Consider the following 6,727-nt stretch of genomic DNA (forward strand, 5'->3'; position numbering starts at 1 on the left):
GAGGATCCAGGAGGCGGGGTTTAGGGAAGGGGCGGGGTTTACACTGTGGGGGTGGGGTTAGGAGTGGGCGGGGTTTGAGGGCCGGTCTGGGAGAGGGGGTAGTTAGCAGAAGGGGCGGGGTTTATGTGTGGGAAGGATCTGCTTCCGGTTCCGGGTGGTTTCTATGGAGACGGAGGGGCGGGGCCTCAGGTCAGGAACCTGCAGAAAAAGTGTGAAAGAGAGAGATGGAGGGAGTGTGAGACAGAGAGTAAGAGAGAGAGAGAGAGAGAGAGAGAGAGATAGAGATGAGTGTGAGTGAGAGAGTGAGGGACGGATAGATAGAGGGAGAGAGTGTGAGAGTGAGGGACGGATAGATAGAGGGAGAGAGTGTGAGAGTGAGGGACGGATAGATAGAGGGAGAGAGTGTGAGAGTGAGGGACGGATAGATAGAGGGAGAGAGTGTGAGAGTGAGGGACGGATAGATAGAGGGAGAGAGTGTGAGAGTGAGGGACGGATAGATAGAGGGAGAGAGTGAGAGAGTGAGGGACGGATAGATAGAGGGAGAGAGTGTGAGAGTGAGGGACGGATAGATAGAGGGAGAGAGTGTGAGAGTGAGGGACGGATAGATAGAGGGAGAGAGTGTGAGAGTGAGGGACGGATAGATAGAGGGAGAGAGTGTGAGAGTGAGGGACGGATAGATAGATAGAGGGAGAGAGTGTGAGAGTGAGGGACGGATAGATAGAGGGAGAGAGTGTGAGAGTGAGGGACGGATAGATAGAGGGAGAGAGTGTGAGAGTGAGGGACGGATAGATAGAGGGAGAGAGTGTGAGAGTGAGGGACGGATAGATAGAGGGAGAGAGTGAGAGTGAGGGATGGATAGATAGATAGAGGGAGAGAGTGTGAGAGTGAGGGACGGATAGATAGAGGGAGAGAGTGTGAGAGTGAGGGACGGATAGATAGAGGGAGAGAGTGTGAGAGTGAGGGACGGATAGATACAGGGAGAGAGTGTGAGAGTGAGGGACGGATAGATACAGGGAGAGAGTGTGAGAGTGAGGGACGGATAGATAGATAGAGGGAGAGAGTGTGAGAGTGAGGGACGGATAGATACAGGGAGAGAGTGTGAGAGTGAGGGATGGATAGATAGATAGAGGGAGAGAGTGTGAGAGTGAGGGACGGATAGATAGAGGGAGAGAGTGTGAGAGTGAGGGACGGATAGATAGAGGGAGAGAGTGTGAGAGTGAGGGACGGATAGATAGAGGGAGAGAGTGAGTGTGAGGGATGGATAGATAGATAGAGGGAGAGAGTGTGAGAGTGAGGGATGGATAGATAGAGGGAGAGAGTGTGAGAGTGAGGGACGGATAGATACAGGGAGAGAGTGTGAGAGTGAGGGACGGATAGATACAGGGAGAGAGTGTGAGAGTGAGGGACGGATAGATAGATAGAGGGAGAGAGTGTGAGAGTGAGGGACGGATAGATACAGGGAGAGAGTGTGAGAGTGAGGGATGGATAGATACAGGGAGAGAGTGAGAGGACGGATAGATAGAGGGAGAGAGTGTGAGAGTGAGGGACGGATAGATAGAGGGAGAGAGTGAGAGTGAGGGATGGATAGATAGATAGAGGGAGAGAGTGTGAGAGTGAGGGACGGATAGATAGAGGGAGAGAGTGTGAGAGTGAGGGACGGATAGATAGAGGGAGAGAGTGTGAGAGTGAGGGACGGATAGATAGAGGGAGAGAGTGAGTGTGAGGGATGGATAGATAGATAGAGGGAGAGAGTGTGAGAGTGAGGGATGGATAGATAGAGGGAGAGAGTGTGAGAGTGAGGGACGGATAGATAGAGGGAGAGAGTGTGAGAGTGAGGGACGGATAGATAGAGGGAGAGAGTGTGAGAGTGAGGGACGGATAGATAGATAGAGGGAGAGAGTGTGAGAGTGAGGGACGGATAGATAGAGGGAGAGAGTGTGAGAGTGAGGGACGGATAGATAGAGGGAGAGAGTGTGAGAGTGAGGGACGGATAGATAGAGGGAGAGAGTGTGAGAGTGAGGGACGGATAGATAGAGGGAGAGAGTGTGATAGTGAGGGACGGATAGATAGAGGGAGAGAGTGTGAGAGTGAGGGACGGATAGATAGAGGGAGAGAGTGTGAGAGTGAGGGACGGATAGATAGAGGGAGAGAGTGTGAGAGTGAGGGACGGATAGATAGAGGGAGAGAGTGTGAGGAGAGTGAGGGACGGATAGATAGAGGGAGAGAGTGTGAGAGTGAGGGACGGATAGATAGAGGGAGAGAGTGTGAGAGTGAGGGACGGATAGATAGAGGGAGAGAGTGTGAGAGTGAGGGACGGATAGATAGAGGGAGAGAGTGTGAGAGTGAGGGACGGATAGATAGAGGGAGAGAGTGTGAGAGTGAGGGACGGATAGATAGAGGGAGAGAGTGTGAGAGTGAGGGACGGATAGATAGAGGGAGAGAGTGTGAGAGTGAGGGACGGATAGATAGAGGGAGAGAGTGTGAGAGTGAGGGACGGATAGATAGAGGGAGAGAGTGTGAGAGTGAGGGACGGATAGATAGATAGAGGGAGAGAGTGTGAGAGTGAGGGACGGATAGATAGAGGGAGAGAGTGTGAGAGTGAGGGACGGATAGATAGAGGGAGAGAGTGTGAGAGTGAGGGACGGATAGATAGAGGGAGAGAGTGTGAGAGTGAGGGACGGATAGATAGAGGGAGAGAGTGAGAGTGAGGGATGGATAGATAGATAGAGGGAGAGAGTGTGAGAGTGAGGGACGGATAGATAGAGGGAGAGAGTGTGAGAGTGAGGGACGGATAGATAGAGGGAGAGAGTGTGAGAGTGAGGGACGGATAGATACAGGGAGAGAGTGTGAGAGTGAGGGGACGGATAGATACAGGGAGAGAGTGTGAGAGTGAGGGACGGATAGATAGATAGAGGGAGAGAGTGTGAGAGTGAGGGACAGGATAGATACAGGGAGAGAGTGTGAGAGTGAGGGATGGATAGATAGATAGAGGGAGAGAGTGTGAGAGTGAGGGACGGATAGATAGAGGGAGAGAGTGTGAGAGTGAGGGACGGATAGATAGAGGGAGAGAGTGTGAGAGTGAGGGACGGATAGATACAGGGAGAGAGTGTGAGAGTGAGGGACGGATAGATAGATAGAGGGAGAGAGTGTGAGAGTGAGGGACGGGATAGATACAGGGAGAGAGTGTGAGAGTGTGGAGGGGGATGGATCAGGGAGAGAGTGAGAGACGGATAGATAGAGGGAGAGAGTGTGAGAGTGAGGGACGGATAGATAGAGGGAGAGAGTGAGAGTGAGGGATGGATAGATAGATAGAGGGAGAGAGTGTGAGAGTGAGGGACGGATAGATAGAGGGAGAGAGTGTGAGAGTGAGGGACGGATAGATAGAGGGAGAGAGTGTGAGAGTGAGGGACGGATAGATAGAGGGAGAGAGTGAGTGTGAGGGATGGATAGATAGATAGAGGGAGAGAGTGTGAGAGTGAGGGATGGATAGATAGAGGGAGAGAGTGTGAGAGTGAGGGACGGATAGATAGAGGGAGAGAGTGTGAGAGTGAGGGACGGATAGATAGAGGGAGAGAGTGTGAGAGTGAGGGATGGATAGATACAGGGAGAGAGTGAGAGACGGATAGATAGAGGGAGAGAGTGTGAGAGTGAGGGACGGATAGATAGAGGAGGAGAGTGAGAGTGAGGGATGGATAGATAGATAGAGGGAGAGAGTGTGAGAGTGAGGGACGGATAGATAGAGGGAGAGAGTGTGAGAGTGAGGACGGATAGATACAGGGAGAGAGTGTGAGAGTGAGGGATGGATAGATACAGGGAGAGAGTGAGAGACGGATAGATAGAGGGAGAGAGTGTGAGAGTGAGGGACGGATAGATAGAGGGAGAGAGTGAGAGTGAGGGATGGATAGATAGATAGAGGGAGAGAGTGTGAGAGTGAGGGACGGATAGATAGAGGGAGAGAGTGTGAGAGTGAGGGACGGATAGATAGAGGGAGAGAGTGTGAGAGTGAGGGACGGATAGATAGAGGGAGAGAGTGAGTGTGAGGGATGGATAGATAGATAGAGGGAGAGAGTGTGAGAGTGAGGGATGGATAGATAGAGGGAGAGAGTGTGAGAGTGAGGGACGGATAGATAGAGGGAGAGAGTGTGAGAGTGAGGGACGGATAGATAGAGGGAGAGAGTGTGAGAGTGAGGGACGGATAGATAGATAGAGGGAGAGAGTGTGAGAGTGAGGGACGGATAGATACAGGGAGAGAGTGTGAGAGTGAGGGACGGATAGATAGAGGGAGAGAGTGTGAGAGTGAGGGACGGATAGATAGAGGGAGAGAGTGTGAGAGTGAGGGACGGATAGATAGAGGGAGAGAGTGTGATAGTGAGGGACGGATAGATAGAGGGAGAGAGTGTGAGAGTGAGGGACGGATAGATAGAGGGAGAGAGTGTGAGAGTGAGGGACGGATAGATAGAGGGAGAGAGTGTGAGAGTGAGGGACGGATAGATAGAGGGAGAGAGTGTGAGAGTGAGGGACGGATAGATAGAGGGAGAGAGTGTGAGAGTGAGGGACGGATAGATAGAGGGAGAGAGTGTGAGAGTGAGGGACGGATAGATAGAGGGAGAGAGTGTGAGAGTGAGGGACGGATAGATAGAGGGAGAGAGTGTGAGAGTGAGGGACGGATAGATAGAGGGAGAGAGTGTGAGAGTGAGGGACGGATAGATAGAGGGAGAGAGTGTGAGAGTGAGGGACGGATAGATAGAGGGAGAGAGTGTGAGAGTGAGGGACGGATAGATAGAGGGAGAGAGTGTGAGAGTGAGGGACGGATAGATAGAGGGAGAGAGTGTGAGAGTGAGGGACGGATAGATAGAGGGAGAGAGTGTGAGAGTGAGGGACGGATAGATAGAGGGAGAGAGTGTGAGAGTGAGGGACGGATAGATAGATAGAGGGAGAGAGTGTGAGAGTGAGGGACGGATAGATACAGGGAGAGAGTGTGAGAGTGAGGGATGGATAGATACAGGGAGAGAGTGAGAGACGGATAGATAGAGGGAGAGAGTGTGAGAGTGAGGGACGGATAGATAGATAGAGGGAGAGAGTGTGAGAGTGAGGGACGGATAGATAGATAGAGGGAGAGAGTGTGAGAGTGAGGGACGGATAGATACAGGGAGAGAGTGTGAGAGTGAGGGATGGATAGATACAGGGAGAGAGTGAGAGACGGATAGATAGAGGGAGAGAGTGTGAGAGTGAGGGACGGATAGATAGATAGAGGGAGAGTGTGTGAGAGTGAGGGACGGATAGATACAGGGAGAGAGTGTGAGAGTGAGGGACGGATAGATACAGGGAGAGAGTGAGAGTGAGGGATGGATCGATAGAGGGAGAGAGTGAGAGAGTGAGGGATGGATAGATACAGGGAGAGAGTGAGAGTGAGGGATGGATCGATAGATAGAGGGAGAGAGTGAGAGAGTGAGGGACGGATAGATAGAGGGAGAGAGTGTGAGAGTGAGGACGGATAGATAGAGGGAGAGAGTGTGAGAGTGAGGGACGGATAGATAGAGGGAGAGAGTGTGAGAGTGAGGGACGGATAGATAGAGGGAGAGAGTGTGAGAGTGAGGGACGGATAGATAAAGGGAGAGAGTGTGAGAGTGAGGGACGGATAGATAGAGGGAGAGAGTGTGAGAGTGAGGGACGGATAGATAGAGGGAGAGAGTGTGAGAGTGAGGGACGGATAGATAGAGGGAGAGAGTGTGAGAGTGAGGGACGGATAGATAGAGGGAGAGAGTGAGAGTGAGAGATGGATCGATAGATAGAGGGAGAGAGTGAGAGAGTGAGGGATGGATAGATAGAGGGAGAGAGTGTGAGAGTGAGGGACGGATAGATAGAGGGAGAGAGTGTGAGAGTGAGGGACGGATAGATAGAGGGAGAGAGTGTGAGAGTGAGGGACGGATAGATAGAGGGAGAGAGTGTGAGAGTGAGAGACGGATAGATAGAGGGAGAGAGTGTGAGAGTGAGGGACGGATAGATACAGGGAGAGAGTGTGAGAGTGAGGGACGGATAGATACAGGGAGAGAGTGAGAGTGAGGGATGGATCGATAGATAGAGGGAGAGAGTGAGAGAGTGAGGGATGGATAGATAGAGGGAGAGAGTGTGAGAGTGAGGGACGGATAGATAGAGGGAGAGAGTGTGAGAGTGAGGGACGGATAGATAGAGGGAGAGAGTGTGAGAGTGAGGGACGGATAGATAGAGGGAGAGAGTGAGGGATGGATAGATAGATAGAGGGAGAGAGTGAGGGACGGATAGATACAGGGAGAGTTTGAGAGTGAGGGATAGATAGATAGAGGGAGAGAGTGTGAGAGTGAGGGATGGATCGATAGATAGAGGGAGGGAGCGATGTGTGAGAGCAGGGGAGAGAGTGAAGGCAGTGAGAGAGGAAGAAGGACAGAGGGTGGGGCCCGGGTGAATGTGTGTGAGGGAAGGGGAGAGGGAGAGATGGGCTAAGGTTTCTGGGTTAACCGGGGCTCCCCGAGACCCCCTCCTCTGGTTGCGTACACCCCTTATTCGTTTCTCCCCCATTCTTTTCTCCCCCCCCCTTATTCGTTTCTCCCCCATTCTTTTCTCCCCCCCCCTTATTCGTTTCTCCCCCCCCCTTATTCGTTTCTCCCCCCCCCTTATTCGTTTCGTCCCCCCCCCCGTATTCGTTTCGTCCCCCCCCCGTATTCGTTTCCTCCCCCCCCCGTATTCGTTT

General features: G+C 52.3%; 1 protein-coding gene across 3 annotated transcripts in view; it reads left to right on the forward strand.

Moving 5' to 3' along the window:
• Positions 1-216: 216 nt before the first annotated feature.
• The window catches only part of bscl2 (BSCL2 lipid droplet biogenesis associated, seipin), a 48,314-nt gene continuing 41,803 nt past the window's right edge, over positions 217-6,727 (forward strand). Inside the window, exon 1 of one of the 3 annotated variants that reach the window (XM_072551074.1) lies at positions 217-247. The gene's annotated coding sequence lies outside the window, so the exon portion shown is untranslated. The remainder of the gene's footprint in view (positions 248-6,727) is intronic. The other 2 variants (XM_072551075.1, XM_072551076.1) reach the window with 2 other exon arrangements.

This window comes from Chiloscyllium punctatum, chromosome 31, assembly GCF_047496795.1.
Source record: "Chiloscyllium punctatum isolate Juve2018m chromosome 31, sChiPun1.3, whole genome shotgun sequence".
NCBI classification, from domain to species: Eukaryota; Metazoa; Chordata; class Chondrichthyes; order Orectolobiformes; family Hemiscylliidae; genus Chiloscyllium; species Chiloscyllium punctatum.